The sequence below is a fragment of the Ochotona princeps genome, chromosome 24 (assembly GCF_030435755.1).
Source record: "Ochotona princeps isolate mOchPri1 chromosome 24, mOchPri1.hap1, whole genome shotgun sequence".
Lineage (NCBI taxonomy): Eukaryota > Metazoa > Chordata > Mammalia > Lagomorpha > Ochotonidae > Ochotona > Ochotona princeps.
The window spans coordinates 25,387,394-25,410,360 of record NC_080855.1 but is presented as its reverse complement, the minus strand read 5'-3'; the positions used below and the strand labels follow the sequence as shown (position 1 = coordinate 25,410,360).

General features: G+C 48.8%; 1 long non-coding RNA gene across 1 annotated transcript; it reads left to right on the top strand.

The window, feature by feature from the left end:
* Positions 1 to 5,911: 5,911 nt before the first annotated feature.
* On the top strand, positions 5,912 to 10,268 carry LOC105941923 (uncharacterized). Its single transcript, XR_001168241.2, has 3 exons — positions 5,912 to 6,036; positions 7,431 to 7,541; positions 9,201 to 10,268. It is a non-coding gene; the product is annotated as an uncharacterized LOC105941923 (long non-coding RNA).
* The last annotated feature ends 12,699 nt before the right edge of the window (positions 10,269 to 22,967 follow it).

Sequence of the window (22,967 nt, the reverse complement as noted above, 5' to 3'; positions counted from 1 at the left end):
CTGTTAGTCTGGGAAGTCAGCTCTTGCTGGGAGCCTGGCTGCTGGCTTTGGGGAGCCCATCGAAGGGCAACATTGGAGCCAATGGGCTGTGCACCTTCTGGGCCACCTCCTGGGACACACTGCCCCCAACAGTCATGGACAATGCCCTCCACCTACTCACTCACACCCGTGCACAGGTGTACCCGGAGACACACACACAGTCGCACCCACACGCTGAAGCCCTCCCCACACACGTGCACACTCCTGCATGCACACTTCCTTCACACACTCCCTTCAGACAAAGGTGACCTCTGACCCCAGGCGCTAGAAAGTGAGAATTTTTCAACACTCACAAGTAGGCTTCCTCAATTTTTCCCACCACAGCATGCAGTCCTTGGTTTGGGGCTTTTCCAAGGCAAGTGTGTCACACATGTCCTCATCCCGTGTGTCCACATTCACACGTGGGCCGTCGATGCGCGCAACATGCCACCGAGTGGACATGGCCGGTCATTGGTGAGCTGAAGCAATGGCCAGTGTGCAAGCTTCCCCTGTTGGGGGCATGGCTCAGCACCCAGGAGGTGGCTGCAAAGGGGGCTGCAAGGAGGTGGCTTCACAGCAGAAGGCAGGTGCCCTCAGGGAATGGGTGTCACGTAGGATGATGCCCAGGAGACAACTGAGGTGTCAGACTTGTGTGGGAAAGCAGGGGGGCAGATGGGGCGGAGGAATCTCACCATCAGGGGGCTCCTGGATGTCTGGGTCTGGTGGTCCGAGGTCCTGGGAGGCTCCATCTCTGACACACAGGGGAGACTCTAGGGAGACACAAACCTTCACCATCCAGCAATCGATGCTGCCTGAGTAGGGTGTGAGGTTCTGAGGGATGAGGCCCGTCAGGGAGGACAGGCTGGCCGGTGGGCACCTGGGAAGGGGCCTGCACAGCCGCATCCCACACAGCCACACCGTTCAGCAGCGTAGGCACCCACAGCGTAAGTCCACACTGAGGGCCACATCGCGCTGGCTCAGGTTGTTCACCTGCAGACACCCAGACAGGAGGTCCTTGTAGGCTCTGGCACATCCCAATCCTGCATCTTTTAGCCATTGCCCTCTGCTCCCTGCATCCTTCCCAGCATCTTCCAACTCTGATTCCCCATGCAGGGCGGGTGTGGGGAGCCCCTGGCACTCACACGGTAGTGATGCTCAGCCTCCCTGCTGTTCTTCTCTTCTGAAGTTGAGAAGTTCAAGAACCTGGTGGAGCCCTCCTGCCTGGTGACAAGGAACAAGTGACAGCCCACCCCGAGGCTGCCCCTGGTCTGATGCCGGGAGCTCGGCAGAAGGCCCAGGGTTAGGTTCTGGACCCCACTGCTTCATCCCTTGCCTCAATCACCTCAGACTATGCCCTTTTCCTGATGCTCCGGTTCTTTCTTGACTTGCCTCAATCCTTCTGTGTTGAAACCCACTCTGGAATTTCCCTCTATACCCCCCATCTAAACACTACCCTGCACAATACTTCCACATTCCCCACTGTGATAAAGGTGTTCTGCTTTCTGCGTGGGAAGCTTGCAGGGTTACTGTCAGCACAAATCCCAACCCACTACAGGGACCACAGCCAGGCAGGCTCAGGAGCAGAGGGCGTGAGCGCCCTCTATGGTGGCGATGCAGGAAGTAGCTGGGGGCTGTCCAGGTTGACTCAGAAGCTGTGAAAGGAGAAGGTACCTGCCTCCTATCATCCTGCCCCCACACTTACTCATCTGTCCATCAGTCCCACTGTCACCCCCTCCATCCATCCACCCATCCGTGGCTTCCTTCACTAATCATTTCTGTCCTCTGGGTTGGTCCTGTGCATTTCTCAGTGACGCCACAATCCCTGTGCTCCTGTAGCTGACTATCTCCAGTTTCAGCAGAATCCAGAGGATGCGCTGAGGAGCCTTCCCTTTCCCAGCCCCCAGCACACAGAGGCAGAGCAGCCACACAGAAATCCTGCTGGCTGCAGCCACCCTCCCATGGGTAGCCTGATGATTCAGGACACAGAGGCGCTGGTGGGGAACCGTCTGGGTTCACATCTCAGGCTGAGCTTCCTGAGTAACCCAGGGCAAGCTGCCAAAGCTGGCAGAGCTCTGAATGCCTTCCTCTTTGAAACAGTGACTCCGAGGGACCATTAGCCTTGTGATGAAGTCACCTGCATGTGGGACCTACATTGTGTGCCACTGTTCCATTGCCGAGTGCCAGTGTAAGTCCCCAGTGCTCTGCTTCCCAGCCAGCTTCATGCTAATGGGCAGGGGAAGGCAGCAGATGATCATGTAACTACTGTGATCCCCATTGCCCAGGTGGGAGACCAGGATGGAGTTCTTGGCTCCTGGCTTCAGGGTAACCCAGCCCTGGCTAGAGCAGTCATTTGGGGAGTCAATCAGTAGATCAAAGCACTCTCTCTCTCCTTCCCTCCCTCCCTTTCTTCCTCCCTGTTGCGCTGCTTTTCAATAGGTGATAAACCTTAAGTGTTAAAAAAAAAAAAAAAACTCCATGGGTATCGGGGTGTGTATGGGGGGGTGATTCCTTTTTACTCCCAACCCATGAAGGAAGATAGCTCTTGGACACATAATCTGTGGGACGTTTTCCTTCCTTCCAACCATCCCTCCTCCTTTCGATCATCCATTCTTCAATCCTCCCCTCTTCCCTTTCTCCACTAACCCACTCATCTACCCACTCCTCCATCCCTCCATCCATCCCTCTGTCCATTCATCCCATCCATTCACCTATCCCTCCCTCTCCATCCGTGACTTTCTTTCATAGTTGTGGAAATAAACGGCCTGGGGCATGGCAGTGAAACCTGGCTCTCCAATACTTACTGCTGGAAAGGTTCAGGAATAGGCAGTGAGGAACTTGATATATGAGGTGCCGGTGTCACAGGGCACAGCTTTCCCCACTAAGCTACGAGGCCAGCCCTCTTCGTTTTAACCTTTTAGGGAAGATAACACTTTAAAGATGCACCAGTGGAAGCTTAGAGAGTTGCTGCAAATTGCTGAGGCCGTGAGAGGGCGGAGGACTCAGGAAAACCCTTGTAGTTAGACGCAGCTGTGGCAAGTGCATGCCTTGTGTCAGAATCCGAGCACTGCCCTCATGTGACCTCAGCCAATGGCAATGATTTTTTGAAACCTCTTTGTCATCACTCATGAAGCATGGATACTAAAAGTTCTTCCCTTAAAAGAAAAATATGGTATGGAGCCCAGCATGACAGCCTAGTGGCTAAATATCTGCCTTGCATGTGCCAGCACCCCATATCGGTGCTCCATTTCCCATCCAGCTCTTGGATGCTCCATTTCCCATCCAGCTCCCTATCTGTAGCCTGGGAAAACAGTAGAGGATGGCCTAAAGCCTTGGGACCCTGCACCTGCATGGGAGACCCAGAAGAAGCTCCTGGCTTCAGATCAGCTCAGCTCCAGCTGTTATGGCCACTTGGGGAGTGAACCAGTGGGTGGGAGATCTTTCTCTCTGTCTTACCTTCTCTCTATAAGTCTGCCTTTCCAATAAAAATAAATAAATCTTCAAAAAATGTTTTGATACATTTAGAACTCATGTGATGAGGTTAGGACTCAAAACCATATATTTACTTTAGAATTCCAGTCTGCTTCCTATTAGGATTTGAGGCCTGATATGCCACTGTTTTCATAACTGATCCTGATGTAAGTATACTGTATTTTTTTAAAGATTTATTTTATTTTTATTACAAAGTCAGATATACTGAGAGGAGGAGAGATAGAGAGGAAGTGGAGCTGCCGGGATTAGAACCAGCGGCCATATGGGATCAAGGCAAGGACCTTAGCCACTAGGCCACGCTGCCGAGCCCTATACTGTATTTTTTTAAAGATTTTTTTTTTATTACAAAGTCAGATATACAGAGAGGAAAAGAGACAGAGAGGAAGATCTTCCATCCGATGATTCACTCCCCAAGTGAGCACAACGGCCGGTGCTGCACCGATCCGAAGCTGGAAACCTGGAACCTCTTTCAGGTCTCCCACGCGGGTGCAGGGTCCCAAAGCATTGGGCTGTCCTCGACTGCTTTCCCAGGCTGGAGGGAGCCGGATGGGAAGTGGAGTAGCTGGGATTAGAACCGGCGCCCATATGGGACCCTGGCACATGCAAGGCAAGGATTTAGCCACTGAGCTATTATGCAGGGCCCAGAAATTTTTAAAAAGTGAAGTTGATAATGTTTAGCAAAGTAAGGATGGAGGTTTCATGGAAGCATCCCTGTATTTCAATCTTAAAATGTCTCTGAATTGTGTTTGGAAAACATCTGAAATGTGGCATGTTAGCTTGGGTGCCTGGGCACCACTTCATCCTTGATTTGTAGTATGCAAAGATAAAAAACAAAATTTAAATTAATTTTTACTTTATTTTCCTTTGTTGAATAATGTGTGTATATTTGGCAGGGGGCACCTCTTGAACAGTCCCATTGAGCAGATATTTAACAGGATCCCATAATTCAAAATCAAAATACAACTTGCACTCCTACCAGAGCAAATCCCACAAAAACAAGCAGAAACCAAAGTTAAATTGAATGCCCCCCTAACATGTGACAACGCTAAGCCAATGACTTTCATGTTTTAAATCACTTGGGGCTCACAACACAGGGTGAATTAGGCTGCAAGGTTGTCCTCATTTTCCAATAGGAAAAGTGAAGATAAAGTGCTATGGTTTGAATATAGCTTGTCACCAACAGAACTCTGTTATGTCTTGCTACCTCAGTACAGCAGTCTGGATGGTCACTGGGAGGTGGTCACGTGGGAAGAGCCCCCGCCCCGCCATGGACCCTCCCGGAGTGGGTTAACTATGGTCCAGCCTTTGTCTCTCTTCCACACACATCTGCTTGCATTTCAGTCATGAAGCACTTACCAAAAGCTCACCAGAAGAAGCCACCTAATCTTGAGCTTTCTAGCCCCTTCTGGGTGAAGCTAGGTCTCTTACAAAGTACTCTATTTTAGGAATTCTGTTAAAACAACTGGGACAATCAAAAAGCTCTCCTAAGATAATATAGCCAGGAAGTAACAGACTGTTGTTGAACCTGTTACTCTGCCATTGAACCTGTTACTCTGTCATTAGTCATTACTGCCATATTTTGCTGCATTTACTGAAATTGTTATTATTCCATGAATTATAAGTCCTTTCTAAAGAAAGGCTTGGAGAGTAACACAGTACAAGTATTAGATGAAAGCAAAATGGATTTTAACGGATTCTGCTTCAGTTCCCACGGCTGAGTACGCAAGCCCGTGGCGGAGTGCAGCCGACGATGGCACTCCATGGCGGAGAGCAGAAGTGACATTTTAAAGGACAGGAAGGGGCCAGTGCCCTGGCATAGCACGATTTCAAGTGCGGCTAACTGCAGCTCTCTGCTTCTGTAAACCCTGTTGCCAGCTGATTGGCCTAAGGTATAAATTGATTGAATTATTCGCCACTTCAGTTAATGGATTTGTAATACAAAGCACTTGAGTTAATTGGAACTCCCTGGTCGCTGAGTGTCAATGAGAGCTTAAAAATCCCTGACTTCAGCCACGCGGTGCAGTGGTTCCAGGAGTGTAGCAGAAGCTGCCTTCGCCTACGATGGCTAATAACTATTCCTCCTTACAAGCCTGCTTGATGTCTGGCGTGATCTGTGTGGCACTCGGCAGCAATCCTAGATCTAACCGCAATTTGTGTGCAGCCCCACCCAATCGGCGTCCAGGCTTACCGCAAAAAAAAATGAGCTGAGCACAGGGAATCCAAAATCTGTTCTAAAAGGTAACAAGTTGTTAGTTTTCTGCTGGGATGCCCTGGGCACCGCACCTGCTCAAGGGCATCCCTGTCCTTGCGGGCTCCGAGGGAGTCGCAGTGCGGCAGGTGGCCTGCAGGGGGCGCTGGCCGCTCGGCCGGGGCGAGGGGCGGTGGGCGGGGCGGCGCCCCCCGGGGCTTCCAGTTCCGGCGGCGGGAGGGGCTGGGCGGTGGCGCAGTCGGCGGCGCTGCAGTGTGTGGCCGCGCCCTCTCCGCGCTCGGTTCCCTTGCATCCTCCGGCGTGGGCTCGGACCTGCTCAGGTGAGGGGCTGGTGCAGAGCCCGCGGTGCCGGGGCGGCCGGGGGCGGCCGGGGGCGGCCGAGGGCGGCCGAGGGCGGCCGGTCCTCCCGTTGGCGTCCGCGCTGCGCTGCGGTGCCCTGCGCTGCGGTCAGCTGGGGCGGTGGTCGTCCAGTGCGCTCCCCTGGGCAGTCGCCTCCCCGGGGTAAGGCATGGGGGGACACGGTGGTCCCTCCTCGCTGAGGCCCGGCGGGGCGCGGGGTGGGGCGGGGCCGCGTCGGGGAGCCCGAGTCCCTTTGTTCCTGCGGTCCTGGTCCAGGCTGCGGCAGCTCCTGCTGGCCCTGGCCCCACCGCCGCCCGTTTGTGTCTGATCAGCCTGAGGGTCTGCGATGGATGTTCTCGTCGGGGGATCCGCCATTTGCTAACGCTCCACGAATGATCAACATCGTCAGATGGACACCCACCCTAGACTGGGATGCGTGCCATGTTCTGTAATGGCTGTTTATTTTGTGGGGCATTATTTAGGTATTAGGGCAGCTTTATCCTGTTTTCCTCTTTATCCTGAAAACCAAGAATAGTGCTTTTACTAGGTAAAGATTTTAAGAACACACATACACTCGGTGTAGCCTTGCTAAATGCCGGCCCTGCACCCTTGTTTTGAAGCCAAGGTAGCCTTCGGAAATAGGCCACAAGTTCCCCGCTTGGTAGTGCTCTTCGGGCAGGGAGAGTAGAGATTTTTTTTCCTTGCAACTGGTGTTTCTGAGCCTGCGTGTGTTGGGATGTGCTCTTCCTCCCCTCCTGTGCCTCGTTATAGCAGTCCTTGGAGCCAGTATGTTGTGGCATTCAGAACCCTTGGGGTTTTTCTCTTTAGCATTTGAGGCAGCGTGTAACATGGAGGAGATGGAACTGCCTGAGATCCTGCATTCATCATCCGCGCAGCCGTGGGAGGGAACATTCTTTCAAAATGGAGATCAGCAGCAAGTATAAGCAGCTCCAGGTCAGGTTTTGCCATCAAGTGCGTTTTGTGCCAACGCTAGAGATGCTTCTTTTCGCTAAAGGAGAGCTCGCTGTTGAGGTTGGCCCCGTGCCGGGCTGTGACTGGGATTGGTTTTTTCCCGAGCCTCACAGCACGTCTGCCAGATGGACGCTGTCACGGGTCTTCCAGCTGCGAGGAGGGCAGTTGACTGGCCCAGAGTCCAGCTCACCAGGGAGGACCTGTAGGTTTGCCGAGACAGCCATACGTTAGCATTCATGCTTTTAGCTATACACGCACACTTGAAAAAAAAAAAACCTGGCGTTCATACAGGTGGAATAAACCAATTTACACAGTGGAATGAAGCGGCCTGTGAAGACATCTGTCGCCTCTCCTTTGCTTCCTAAATTTGCACCAAATTCTTCATCCTGTTTCTTCCCTGCAGGTCTGCTCACCTCCCTTTGGCTCCAGGGCCTCTCTCACCTCCATCTTCCCAGCTCTGCCCGTAATTCCTCTTCTACACTGCAAGGACCACTCACTGTTCAGGAATTTCCAGGTAATCTCTCTGATTTCTCCAAAGCCCAATACACTTCTTGGCATATTATGTTCCACGAAGTAGCTGGGACAAATGTAAAATATTTTCTTAGAAATTTGAACTATTCAAAACCTCTGTCTCTTGGCACATACTATGATAAGTGAGCCGAAAGTTAGGATATGTGATTATTCTAATTCAGAATTTCTCTCTTCAACCTAACATAGTATCTTCCTTGCCTACTTAGCACTGAGCAAATCCATACCAAAATCCTAGTTTCCAATAGTTTCTGTCCATCTTAACAGGTGCATAGTGCTTCACTAGAATGATACTTTTAATTATCAGTTAGGCAGCTAAGAATTTTAACTGGTTTACAAAAGGGGAAGCGACTTGACTTTGTCAGCAGACTCAATCCGATGGCTCAGTGTCCATCTTTAATAACTGTGTAGTCTCATGCTGTCGATCGCTCTGTCACCATTGGCTGACCCACTGAAATACTACTTGTCCACAGTCACTTAGTAATTCACAGAGTCTGACTTGAACGTCCTGATAGTGATCATTTTAACCCCAAAGGCTGTAGGAGTTGCCAGAATGTTTTACTTTCCAAGTGTCAGGAGAGATTTTTACTGTTGTAGAGTTAGCTGGTGTTGTGGTACAACAGGTTAAGCTGCTGCTGCTGACACCAGCATCCCATATCAAAATGCTGATTGGAATCTTGGAGTTCTTGCTTTCCATCTGTCCTCCTGCAGAAGATGAGCCAGTACTTGCCCACCTGCTGCCCATGTGGGAGATAAGGATGGAGCTCCTAGCCTTAGACTGGCTTAGCTTAAGATTTATTTATTTACTTACTGCACAGGCAGAGTAAACAGAGTACCATCTTCCATCCAGTTGTTCACTCCCCAAATGGCAGTGAGCAGTGTTGGTCCAAGCCAAAGCAAGGAGCCTGGGACTCCACCAGATCTGCCATGTACAGGACGAGGGCCTACATACTTAGGCGAGCCCATTCTCTAGTGCTTTCCCAGATCCGTCAGCAAGGAGCTGGATCAGAAGTGGAGCAGCTGAGACTCAAACTGGTGCTGATGTGGGTGCTGGCATCACAAGCGGTAGCCTAGCTTGCTGCACTGTAACACTGGCTCCAGAAAGCTTCTAACGAACGGTGCTTATTCTAGGCCTTGAGAGAAGGCTTCTGTATTAAGGTGTATGTGTATATATGTACACTTAGAACAAACTCCCAACACAGGTTAAGTTCCCAAATGCCCACACACATGACCTGTTTCTTATTCTTGTGGTTAAGGCTTCATTATTTTATCCTCAGAGTCTAATACCTTCTCTAACCTTCTGCACTGCGATTCTGACTTTAAATATTTTAGATCTCCAATTGTGAAGTGTTTTAACCCATTATTCCCATTGTCCTATATGTAGGGCACTTATAAAGACTTAAATTGAGGAATAACTATACCACTTAGGGTATCACTGAAATAAATATTATGTCATTGAAATAGTTATATAGTTGAAAACTTGAAAGTTAACAGATTAGTGTTAACTTGTGGAATGTGTGTTTTACATAACATGGTGACAGATAAACTGTATGTGTTCATAGAGATGTGTATTATGAGAAAAAACATGCATGGATTTCAGCATAAAAATAAGCTTGTACTAACTTATTATGACATGTCTGAACAGAATCTAGTTTGACATAAGAAAGATAACTTCAGTTTGAGAAGAGCCCTTATCAGAGCAACATGAATTCAGCTAAGATTGAAGCAAGAACAAACATCAAGTTCATGATGAAGCTTGGATGGAAGAATGGTGAAATCATTGAGGCTTTGCGGAAAGTTTACGGGGACAGTGCTCCCAAGAAATCTGCAGTTTACAAATGGATAACGCGTTTCAAGGAGGGTCGAGAGGATGTTGAGGATGAAGCTCGCAGTGGCAGGCCATCCACATCGATTTGTGAGGAAAAGATTAATCTTGTCCGTGCCCTGATCGAAGAGGATCGACCGCTAACAGCAAAAGCAATAGCCAACACTATAGACATCTCAATTGGCTCAGCTTATAAAATTCTGACCGAAAAGTTAAAGTTGAGCAAGCTCTCTGCTCGATGGGTCCCTCGATTGTTGGGCCCAGATCAGCTGCACACAAGAGCAGAGCTGGCAAAGGAAATTTTAAATGAGTGGGATCAAGATCCTGAAGCATTTCTTAGAAGAATTGTGACAGGAGATGAAACGGCTCTACCAGTACTATCCTGAAGACAAAACACAATCAAAACAGCGGCTACAAGGAATCAAAGTTAAAGTGTATCTGTCAAGACCCAAGTCACAATGGCTTTTCTTTTCTTTTTTTTTTTTTTTAAATACTCAAGGCATTTTACTTGTTGACTTTGTGGAGGCCAAATAGCGATATTTGTGAATTGTGAGAGTATTTTGAAGTTATTGCTCAAAGCTTTAGTGGAGAAACAGCTGAGAGAGCCACATCAAGAGCACTTTGCTCCACACCAGTGCCCCTGCTCCTCCTGCTTATCAAACAAGTGCAGTTTTGCTTGTCCTGACTTTTTTTTTTGTTTCCTAATCTTAAGTATTAAAAAGCCCAATTTTTTTTTCCAGTTGAAAGTGTAGAAAAGTGTATTCATATGGCTACATTCCTAGTATGCTTGGCTCTTTAGGAATCGTTTAGATGGTTGCTGTTACCCCTTGCATCAGTATCTTAGTGTTGATGGAGCTTATGTTGAAAAAATAAAGCTTATATATTTTATTTTGTCTTTTAACATTTTTTAACAAACATTTTGAGATCCCACATATAACTATATATGTTTGAGTTTTTTATTTGTGCTGGTGAATTATTGGCTGGGGTGTTTATTCAGGGCGCTGTCTCCTAGTTCCATCTTTATCCTGGATTTTGTGATGCAGTGGGAGATTTTCCCAGGAAATGAAAAACAGCTTGTTCTGAGTCTGCTTGGTGATCGGGCGTTCAACAAATGAGTCTGGGGTCAATTCCTCAGGGATGCAGGGACAGCCCTATTGCAGAGTGTTCACTTCTCAGTAAAAGAATTTGCAAGTCCCATATATTTGAGTTTAGACACTGAAAACTACACACTTGGGTGAACTGCCAGGCTTCTGCCATGCTGGCGGGCAAGCCTGGGTAGGACCCAAGGTTGATATGCTGATGTAGTGTGCCAGTGGACTGGGCCTAGGGACTCGTGCACATGCTAGGATCCTGGGCAGATGTTGGGGTAGGCAGTACACTAGTGCTTGGGTCTCAGGCAGGCAGGTGGATAGGGTCCCAGGCTGGCACACTGACATGGGCCTGAGGTTGCATGTGCTTGGGTCCTAAATGGGTGGAGAGGTTGGGTCCCATGCTGGCATGCTGGGAACCGGAGCAGGGGACTCGTTCATGTGCTTGAATCCTGGGGAGGCTGGCAGGGCTCCAGGTCAGCACACCACCACAGCAGAAGACTGGGCTGGGAAATACTGGGCTCAGGAGCCCACACACTCATGCTTATTGGTATGGAGGCTGTGAGTTGCTCAGAGAAGGGGGGTATGGGTGTGTGGGGGGGGGGCGGGGGGGTAGCGGCCGGAGGGGGACTGCTTAAGGAGTACATTACAGGTAAGGAATGACTTCTGGGGGACTTCCACCAACCAGGCCACTGTACTTGCAGGTAAGTGAGGGCACTGAAGCCGAACGGTTTGGAGGAGGAAAGCTGCTGGACAATTCTGGGTCAGACCGATGCACCTGCCCACGTGTGAGACATGAGCTGGAATAGTTAGCATCTACCACTGCTGACCACCACTCACTAGCACACACTAAAGCTAGGACTAGGGGCCCACCTGGCAGGGCTAGACCACAGTACCTGCCGGTGAGTGTCAGAACAGGGGCTGGGTCATGTCAGGAAGGGTCATGAGAGAGCTGGGTTTAGGGCAGATTCTGTGGGGTATAGTGGGCTTACCCTGTGGCATGTGAGTCAGGACTGGGTATTGGTCAAGCCAAGCAAGGCTGCTCCATTTGGCAACAAGTGTGTGGGTTGGCTCGGTGGGCAGACCAGGAAGGGCTGGTCCAAACCGTAGCACAGTGGCATGTGCAGGAGCCAGGATGGGGTACGGGTGGGCTGAACTAAGCTGCAACACCCATAGGTGTGTACGAGAGCCGATTGGGATGCGGCATGGACTGGACTAATCTGTTGTGCATACTGGCATGCACAGAAACCAGGGCTGTGGGCAGGCCTGGTGGGAGTTACTGGGGATTACCCCAACTAGACTGCAATTCTAGCTGGTGTGTAAGGGCCAGTCCTTCCTAAACAGTCACAAGACAATCATTCTGCTGTTTAGGCGTATCCTGACACTTTAGGTATGGCCATCTTATTGTCCATATAGGACATTCAGCATCCTATTGTCAAGATGTATTTAGTAATTTCAATGGGAGTCCATCTTTGATTCGGAAGCAGAAATGCACTCTGCATTGTGTCTTCACATCTAGATATGATAGTCTCTGTTACACAGTTAATATACATCCCCTTGCACGGAAAGTCACAAAACAAAATCAACAGAAGAAAACTAGAAAATTTACAACAATATAACATGCTACTGAATGACCAATGTGTCATTCATGAAATGAAAAAGAAAATCAAAAAACTTCTTGAAGAAAATGATGCTACTATATGACCTATATGTCACTGAAGAAATTAAAAAGAAAAAAAAATCTCTTGAAGAAATGAAAATAAAAATATTAGAACCCATGAGATGCAGCAAACTGGTACTTCTCAAATATGCTACAACTCCCACCGTTGAGCATGAGAACCAGGGCTGAGGACAGGCCTGGCTGGACAGGTGGTAGCACCTGTCAGCATGGGTGTGGGCTGGATAGTGGGGTTGGTCAGGTTGAACTAGGCTTCAATGCCCGTTGATGTATATGAGAGCGCAATGTGATGCGGGACAGACTAGATCAGTCTGCTGCACATACCAGCATGCACAAGAACCAGGGCTGGGGATGGACCTAGTAGCGGATATTGGGGGTCACTCCAACTAGGCTGCAGCACCCACTGGTGTGCATGAGGGTCAGTGTATGGTGGATAGGGTTAGGCTGGGCTATTGGTTTGCATATGATGTGGGGATTGGGACAGAACTGACCAGGTGACTGCAACCACCAGTGTGTGTGTGCAGGCTGATGTGGGTGATGGACTGAGCTGGACTGAGCTGGACCCTGCACTGGCTGACATACACAGGAGACAGGACTGGGGTCATGTCTGGCGATATTTCTTTGGGGAGCCCCCTGCAACTGGATCACTGGACTCAGAACTCCAAGCACAGTTAAAAATCACAGGATTGTGGAGTACATGTGTCAGAACTGGGTCTCGATGGTTGCTAAGGCCTATGTGGTACATGACATGCCCACATGCTCGTGGAGGACATGACAACCAGTTCATTAGGCCTGCAGAGGACATCTAGCACCATGGAGGGCAGAATAAATTGGACAGTTCCCCTGACAAGAACCTGGGTGAAATGAGACTCTAGGGTGGACTGTGTCAGCCAATGGACCTTGGAAGAATTTCCTCAACCTTGGAACAAAGAAATGAACAGCATCTCAGAACTATCAGAACCACTTAATCAGTATCCTCAGAACATGCTCCACATCAGAGTCCCTGGGATGACTTCAGGGGGCCTTCCCCCATTGCTGGGTACTGACATGATTTAGGTTGCCGGAAGCAGCTCTCTCCTCTTCACTTTCCCCAGAAAATAAAGGACACGGGAGGCAATTGTTTCGTCACCTTCCCCACCCCAGCTGGTGGTCCACACGGGCATGCATCCCTCTCAACTATGTAAACATCATCAAAAGTAAGATGAATTTATTATTTACAAAGAAAAAAAGAAAGAAACCCCTGCAAACAATGCAAGAGAAGCTTCTACTCAGAGTCATGCTTGAGGAGTGGACAGAGCCGTGTACCTCATCGACCAGGTCAACTTGACGTGGGAGCTGTACACAAAGGGTCTGTCTCATCTCAGCCCTCTTGTTCAACCTTGAACAACCCGTTTGTTCTTCGTGCAGTCTTTGTCCATTCCCAGAAATATGGAAATGGACAAGGAATTCAAAAATTCATCAGTACCTTTCCTTTCAGCTGCCTCTTTGCAGACACAGTAAGCTTCTTGACTCTAAAGATGTTTGTAACCACTCATGTTCAAAAACAAGCAATCTGCAGCCTGTGAGAAATTTGCCCCTGCTCACTTAGAGTTCATCTTTTTGGGAAAAGCCAATGTGTGCTTACTGTATGATGACTATGGACATTCACCATCACAGCGTTCCGGAAATCTGACTAGAATTTCACCGCTTTGGAACACTTCCCAAGGCTCATTAAAAGGCAGTGGCCTTGTGTCTACTCAGACTCTTCATGAATAACTTTTTTACAGAGCTTGTTTTATTTCTGTCGCTCCTCTCCAGACTGTAATTTTTAATCCTGAAGCTGGCTGGAGGGCTAGGAGGTGGCTGATTAGCTTGAACAAACACAGAATGTGGATTACCCTCCCATAGGCCCCAGCAATGCTGGCCAAACAACTGACCTCAACGGGCTCTGGGCACCTGGGCAAGGCCATGGGTTGTGCAGGGTGAACCGGCAATTTGTGTCCATTCCTGCTGCTGCCAAGGCATATCAGTAAAAAATCCACAGGAAAGGGATTTTTTTTTTTGGTGGGGAAAAAAGGGGGGGCTTTATTTTAACAAGCAGCTTACAAGTTGGAGAGGAACAGCCCTTGCCACAAGCACACATTGACTCCTGGGAACAAAGGAAGTGGCTGTCTCTCAAAGGCGAAACGGGGCAGGCAGAGAGCACCTCTCTGATTGGTTGACACTCCCAGGAAACTCTGAGTTGGAATGTTTTGGCTGAGCTCCTGCAGCATATTAAAAACATTTTTCTTTTTTTTTTCTTTCTAAATCTTGGCAGTTGCAGTAGGAAGATGAAAGGCAAGGGCTGCCAAGTCCAACTTGTGGTTTATTCAGGAATGCAAAACATAGCAGAGGACTCGCACAGGCAGCAACCAGCAAACCGCTGCTCGGCTCCATTTTGAATCTGGAGCCAGCGAATGCTCAGGCTCCATCTTGTCAGTTCAGCTTTGCTCAGAGTGCACAGTTACACCACAGACGAGAGCCTGTTCATAGGGATATATGAGCATAAGCTATAGAAACTTTTTAAAAGAAACATGCAGCTTTGATAGATTTAAGTGCTTTGCCAGACAGTGTAGAAAACTTTATATATATGTCCGTGTGTTTATAAACATACAAAAATATAATAAATAGACTTTTATGGATGAATGATGTAAATTGTAGACATATAAAGCATAATACTAAAACATGAATATGTAAACATCAAAATATACGGCTCGGCAGTGTGGCCTGGTGGCTAAGGTCCTCGTCTTGATCCCATATGGCCGCTAGTTCTAATCCCAGGAGCTCCACTTCCTCGCTATCTCTCCTCCTCTCAGTACATCTGACTTTGTAATAAAAATAAAATAAATCTTTAAAAAAAAAACATCAAAATATATACTTGTTAAATGAAACAGAAAGAAACCATACAGTATATAATACACATGCAGTAAGTGGGATTTATGTCAGAGACCAGTGGACATGCAATGATGAGAGCAGAGAGCTGCAAAGGTGTTGCTGGTTGCTAATTTCAGATGATTCTTGCCCAACCTCAGTCACCAAGGCAATCTCTTTAATCTGTAAAAACCAAGTACCATTACCTTTCTGTGAAGAGCCAAAATAGTGCACAAATCTGTGAAACTGGGTGAGTCTTCCTATTTTTTTCTAAAGATTTATTTACTTGTTTGAAAGTCATCATTATTATTATTTTATTGGAAAGGCAGATTTACAGAGGGAAGGAAAGACAGAGAGAAAGATCTTCCATCTGCTGGCTCACTCCCCAAGCAGCCACAACGGCTGGAGCTGAGCCAATCCAAAGCCAGGAGCCAGGAGCCTCTTCTGGATCTCCCACGTGGGTGCAGGGTTCCAAGGCTTTGGGCTGTCCTTGACTGCTTTCCCAGGCCACAAGCAGGGAACTGGATGGGAAGCAGAGCCGCCAGGACCAGAATCGATGCCCATATGGGATCCCGCACATTTAAGGCAAGAACTTTAGCCACTACTTTATTGCACTGGAACCAATAAACAGAGTTTTAAAAGACGCTGATAGGAGACTGGTACGTTGGCTCAACTGGCTAATCCTCTACCTCGAAGCACAAGTTTGTCTCCCAGCTGCTCTACTTCCCATCCAGCTCCCTGCTTGTGGCCTGGGAAAGCAGCAGAGGATGGCCCAAAGCCTTGAGACCCTGCACCCATGTGTAAAACTGGTAAGAAACTCCTGGCTCCTGGCTATGGATATGTTCAACTCTGGCTGTTGCAGCCGTCAGAGAAGTGAATCAGCAGATGGAAAATCTTTCTCTTTTCTTCCCTCCATAAATCTGCCTGTCCAAGGGGGAAAAAGGTTTTTTTTAATAGACTTTTTAAATGCTAGAAGTTTCTGTGATTCTATTGTTGTTGTTGCTGTTGTTTTGACTTTACCCATTAACTTGATAGTTCACAGACAGAATCTGCTGGGTCCCAGGGAAGGGAGAGACCACCTCTCCTCCTTCCTTTAAATTCTTTGGGAGAAACGTGTTCAGATTGAACCCTTTGCCCTACCCCGATAGACACGGATGCCACTTGCTCCTTTTTCACGTTCCCTGCATCCTGCAACTCCTCCCTCAGAGTCCTAAAACATTAACGCCGGGGCTTCAACATTGCCTCTCACACACTCTTTCCAACCCGCCTCATGTACTCAGGCCATAAGACTTTACAAGAACAATGGGGAAACTGGTTCTGAGGGATTTAGTTGGATCTGGCAGCTTTAATGAGACCTGAATTGGAGCCATGTCCACCGGAAACTCCGAGACAGGAGACGGCCTGCTCAGAATTAAAAGGAGGTTGCAGGCCATGTGTCCTTTGCAGGCCATGTGTCCTTTGCAGGCCATGTGTCCTGTGGCCAGCAGCTTGATGATGCTTGCACACAGCTCCTAGTTCTCAGTGCCAGTCTATGCCACCCAGCAATAGCCCGGTGAAATGAATGTGTTTCCCCAAGCCGTTATTTATCCATTAAATATTTCATTTACTCCTTGAAGGCAGAGTGACAGAGAACATGTATATGAAATGCCAGCATCAGAGGCAGCTGATTAATCTACTGTGCCACAACACGAGCCCCTTAAGCATATATATTAGTTAAACATAATTTAAAACCACACATCTCACATACTCACAGGGGCTTGCATTAAGAAGGAGCCCTGGGTGCTCTCATCTACCAGCCACAACATGAACCAAAGCTGCCCAGGGAGTCTCTGATTGCCAGCTTCAAGTAGCCCTCGCCTGATGCCAGCACCAGGATGGTCCCCCTTTGACCTAAGCAGACCAAGTGCCATCGCCCTCCTGTCTAACCTGAATATGTCCTCAGTGGGTCTGTCTGCATGGGAACCCTTCTTTACGTAACAGAAGGTAACGCAGACTGGGACAGCACGAGCAACAGGCAGAAGAGGCTGTGTAAATGTGGGATTTCCCTCACCCTGCACGGGTATGCATTCCTGTCGCAGAGTCTCCTGAGGCCAGGGCAAACCCAAGCCACATCCTGTTATTTCCACGCTGAGAGCTAGTTTCCATTACAGTGGAGTGGTTCTGGCCATCAGGTCTTTCCCACTCTCCATTTCTCCTCTCCCTCACTGAGACCAGCCTTACAAGCATTTCTTTTCTTATCCAGCTCCCCCGCTGCTGCCATCTAACTTCCTGGCACGCCGTTGATTCTTGGCACTCTTTTGCACTTCTGTTCACCTAGAGCCTGCTTAAAGTTTCTAAGGTCTTAGAGCACAAATTCAAGACTGACCTTTTTTTAAAAAAAAGATTTTTTTTTTATTACAAAGTCAGATATACTGAGAGGAGGAGAGACAGAGAGGAAGATCTTCCATCCAATGATTCACTCACTCCCCAAGTGACCACAACGGCCGGTACTGCACTGATCCAAAGCCAGAAACCAGGAACCTCTTCCAGGTCTCCCATGCAATTTCAGGGTCCCAAAGCTCTGGGCCATCCTCAACTGCCTCAACTCCCAGCTCGTTCAAGGTGAGGAGTTTAGCTGCTAGGCCACTTCGCTGGGTCCCACATTTACTTTTATAGCAGGGAGATTTGGGTAAAATGATTTTTCTACCTCTAGATGGTCACTTGAATAAAAATATGTTTGCTAGGGCCTGGTGCAGTAGCCTAGTAGCTAGAGTCCTTGCCTTGAACACGCCGGGATCCCATATGGGCGCCGGTTCTAATTCCCGGCAGCTCCACTTCCCATCCAGCTCCCTGCTTGTGCCCTGGGAAGGCATTCGAGGACGGCCCAAAGCTTTGGGACCCTGCACCCGTGTGGGAGACCTGGAAGAGGTTCCAGGTTCCCGGCTTCGGATCAGCGTGCACCGGCCGTTGCGGCTTACTTGGGGAGTGAATCATCAGATGGAAGATCTTTCTCTCTGTCTCCCCTCTGTAAATCTGACTTTTCAACAAAAAATAAATTTTTTAAATATGTTTTCTGTCTCCCAGCTGGAAAAGTCAGGATATAACTGTTCAGGGCAATGGGCATTTGGCATTGAGATTAGGGTGCCACTTAAAGTGCCCACACTCCATAGCCGAGTGTCTGGGACAAGGAGCCCGGGGTTCGAGTCCCCTGTCTGCTTCTGATGAGAGCGTCCTATTGCTGTGCACCTGCGTTAACTCTTTTCCGTGCTAGCACTTTTCACTTTATCATCACAGACGCAAAACACCAGAGTCATGCAGGAGGTCTTTGTTTGGCACAGGGAAGGGTTGAAGGCTGAGAGAGAGAGAGAGGAAGAGGGAGAGTTCTCCTGCCACAGTGACAGCAGGGGGCTCAAAGAGAGGAAGAGAGAGAGGAAGTGCCAGAGGGTACGCATAGGAACGCAGGCCCTTATGGCCAGGGGCTGGCTATTGGGAACACAGCAGGTACTAGGAGGAGGGGCTGCGAGTGGTGGCTGTCAGGCACGGTGTCATGAGGTTACAGCGGATAGCTGAGAACAGGGTTGTGAGGTGACAGCAGATTGGTGGACAGCAAAATTTGAACCTAAAGGGCGTGAACCTTAAGGAAACTTAGACCTGGGGAAGCAGAGATTTAACATGGCGCCAAGTCCAAACTGGCGGGATCTTATCAATCTTTGGGGCTGATGTTCAAGTCCTTCCTCACACCCTGGGGAAGGAGCAGGTGATGAACCAAGCATCCTGCCAGCTGCATGGAAGACCCAGACTGGCCTGAGCATCTTGCTTGGGACTAGCCTGGCCAAGTTTCAGTGCAGCAGGGAAGCTGGTGGGATGGGTCTCGTTTGATGTCCTGGTGTTGAGGATAATTTATGAGAATGGCTACAATGACAAAGGAAGACATGGAGTGTTATTTGCATAAGAAACAAAGACACTCCCAGCAAACCAAGGGGCTGAACAGAGAGATGAAGCTGCTGAGTCTTGCAGTCTATGGGGTATTTGTGGGTCTTCAAAAGTATCCCCTCCAAATAGCAAACGTAGGGGTTATACATTAGCCATTGGGAAGGCAGGGGCAGTCTGCATGGTATCTTTTCCAATTAGATACCCTAAATCTGGGGCCCGGTGCCGTGGCGTAGTGGCTAAAGTCCTTGCCTTGGACGTGCCGGGATCCCATATGGGTACTGGTTCCGGTCCCAGCAGCTCCACTTCCCATCCAGCTCCCTGCTTGTGCCCTGGGAAGGCATTCGAGGATGGCCCAAAGCTTTGGAACCCTGCACCTGTGTGGGAGACCTGGATGAAGTTCCTGGCTCCTGGCTCTGGATCGGCACAGCACCGGCCGTTGCAGTCACTTGGGGAGTGAATCATCGGACGGAGGATCTTCCTCTCTGTCTCTCCTCCTCTCTGTATATCTGACTTTGTAATGAAAATAAATAAATCTTTAAAAAAAAATAAAATAAGACCTAAATTTGATTGTCCCTTGGCAAATATCGCTTTCATCGGGTTTGCATCCTGGCTTGTTCAGTGTGTACATGCTGACAGAGAGCCCAGGCTCTCTCATCAGCTGGTGTGGAGGTTTGGGGAGTGAACCAGCAGATGGGAACTACTGTCTTTGTCTCTGCTTTCCAAATTCTGAGTTGAGGGTCAGCACCACTTGGCAACTCCAGCTGGGTGTGTGCATATCCCTGGCCCAGGAAGAACTAGGCCTGGGCTGCAGGAAGGCCAGTTTCACAGCAATGAATTGACACAAAGCAATGAAATTTATTCAAGAGGTTAGCAATCTGAGGTCAGCACCGACCATATTTGTTTCAGAAAAAAAAAAATCCTTTTCCCCTTGCCAATTAGCAAAGCATTTTTTTTTAAGATTTGTTTATTTTTATGAGAGACAGAGAGGAAGATTTTCCAGCTGCTGATTCATTCCCCAAGTGGCTGCAATGGCCAGAGGTGAGCCAATCCAAAACCAAAAGCTTCCTCAGGGTCTCCCACATGGGTGCAGGGTCCAAGGTTTCGGGCATTCTCGACTGCCTTCCCAGGCCACAAGCAGGGAGCTGGATGGGAAGCGGGGTAGCTGGGACACGAATCAGCACCCATATGGGATCCCGGTGCATGCAAGGCAAGGTTTTAGCAACTAGGCTACCATGCCAGGCCCAGCAAAATCCTTTTTGAGATGGAAAAGGAAATTGAGTTGGAGGAGGGCAGGGGGGATAATGGGCACAGTGTCAGGCAAATTCCCAAGGTTAACTTGAAATTCCCAAGGTTAACTTGCTCAGGCGGTGGTCATGCTGATCCGAGGTTTGTGGTGTGCAATGGGCAACTGTAGTGCCAGCTCTGGTGGGCAACGGTACAGTGGTTTCTTTGGGTTTAAACTGGATGATTGTAGATTCCTTCTTTGCCTGAGGCCTCACCATTTCCCTGCAGTCAGTCCCTGGAAATTCTAAGTAGACGTTATTGTCTATTGAGTTGAACCTGGATCTGATTAGTCACAAGGCCAGCAATTAGCTTTGATACCTGGAGATATATATGTATATTTATGTACATATATATGTCAGCGTGTGTATATATTTAATATATAAGTAATCACTTCAGTTGCCACACTAAGGGTGCTTCATCAGGCAAATTGATCAGAAAATAGGCCCAAATAGCCCAGAACTTGTTTTTTTCTTAATTTGTATTATTTATTTGAGAGGTAGAAAGAAAGCCAGTGACAACTCCCAGCTGCTGTTTTCCTCTCCAGATGACCGCAACAGCCGAAAGGCAAGAATCTGACCATCACTGACGCCTCCCAGGGCCTGCATTAACTAGAACCCTGAATTCAGGAGCTGGAACCAGGCTAAATGCCCGCCCCCTCCGCCTTGCAAGTTTTAGAATCCTAAGTTACATTGACTAAAACAGAAGGACCTCTGGGAATCCGTGAGTGGGTTTCTTTGTATGCTCAGTTGGAGAAGTCCTGGAAGAGCCACTTTCTCCTTCTGCTCTTGGTTCTCCTGGGCAGCAGCTGCCTCCCAGGGCTTTGAAATGTAAACAGCTGGCAGCCCTGAACTTCCAGTCCTCAGGAACTTTCCTGGGTTGTATGTAAACAAATATAATTACCAATAAGAAAATCATTATTGTTGTTGTTGCTTTCTGTCTTTCATTTGGGCTGAAACTACGTAGTGAAAAAGAAAGAAACCAGACCAAAATAAAATGTGCCTGTAAAAGATCTTTCTTATTCCAAGGCAAACAGGATCTGAGCGGAAAGAACAGCCTCTCTCCACAACTCCAGGCGCTGGGGAGAGGAAGAGGGGCATGGAAAAGCTTCACCCCTCTGCCACCGCAGGCGCCCCAGCTCCACCTAACATTCGTTGGTAATGATAAAACTTTAAGATTTATTTTTAGGGCCCAATGTGGTGGCCTAGCAGCTAAAGTCCTCACCTTGCACACTCTGGAATTCCATATGTATGCCGGTTCTAATCCCGGGGGCCCTGCTTCCCATCCAGCTCTCTGCTTGTGGCCTGGGAAAGCAGTAGAGGACAGCCCAAAGCCTTAGGACCCTGCATCTGTGTGGGAGACTCAGAAGAGGCTCCAGGCTTCTTCAGATAAAAAATACAAACTCATGCTATCAAAGTGTCTCCTCAATGTGGTCTTTCTAGAAAATAACTATGTGTAAAATAAGCCAGGCTTGCTCTCCTGGCTCTAGGGATAGTTATACCATGAAATTAAAGGGAGACACAAAGATATTTGAAAAATAGAAGCACTGTGAAAATGGAAGGTGAACTGGGGGATGGGGTTATGCTTATTTTATACATACACATAGCCACTCATTTATCTATGCATTTGCACGAGGGCACTGTTTCTGTGTATGTCTGATTGTTACTATATCTTCTACACTATCTGGTGACTCCCAGATGCAGCCACATGTTTTTTTACGAGTAGTTTCCTATTTTGTGCATGCACACACATAACATGCTATGTAAAAATTAAGTGGATCACATATTTCTCTCCACATATATAATAGTATGCATGGTCATTCCCGGTTCAGCCTGCCACTGCCCACACACAAGAGGTGCAGGGGACTCTGAGCCAGTTTCCTTTTTACCCTTGAAGCAGACTGTACGGGCTTAAAATAAAAAGTCGGAGATAGGTGTGGTCGCAGACCGTGCTGCCGCCAGCAGCGACGCCAACACCTTCCAGGCTCCAGTGGTTTTCTACGGAAGGACCCAAATCCAGCGCGGTGAGCGCCCCACTGCGTCCCAGAGCGCGCTGCTAGCGGCAAGTGATGGATGCGCTCCACCCCTTTCTCCTGGCGCGCTCGAAAACCTCGCGAGCTTTGTGGTGCTTGCCCTCCTCTCTCCAACCCTCTACCCGTTCCATTTCCCCATTCCTCCCCAACTCCCGAAGTCCTAAAATGGGGATGCGTGGAGCCTGCGGGTCTGGGAGACCCAGGACTAGTTCCGGAGGTGACTAGAGAAGGCTGGGGAAGGGTTTGTGTGTCCCAGCGCGGGAAGCTGGGCTGAAGGGCGCTGGCGCCAAGACCGAGGGTGTATGTGTCCCAGTGGGTGAGGGACCCACTGAGCTTCTTATCCAACCCTACATCACCACAAGGTCCCCAAGCGGCCTTGTGTGGCAGCGTTTAGAAAACTTTAGAATTCGTGTTTAAGCCGGGATGGGAGAGCCAGGGCAGGAGATCTGGGAGCCGCAGAATCGCAGGATGAGCGGCCAGGCCCTGAATCACAGGCGCACAATTTCCAGAAAGCCTCTTCTACTGCCCTTCTTTCCCCCTCTCTCCCCGGCCCCTGCATGGTCGCTACCCAGAGGACACTTAGAGTGGCTAATCTCCTTTGAGAGGAATGAGGCATCCAAGACCATGTTCAATGAGGACTGGAAGCAAAAGGGACCAACTGCCTCCCCAAGCTAGGGACCCGCAAAAGGAGAAGCAGGAGACCCAGC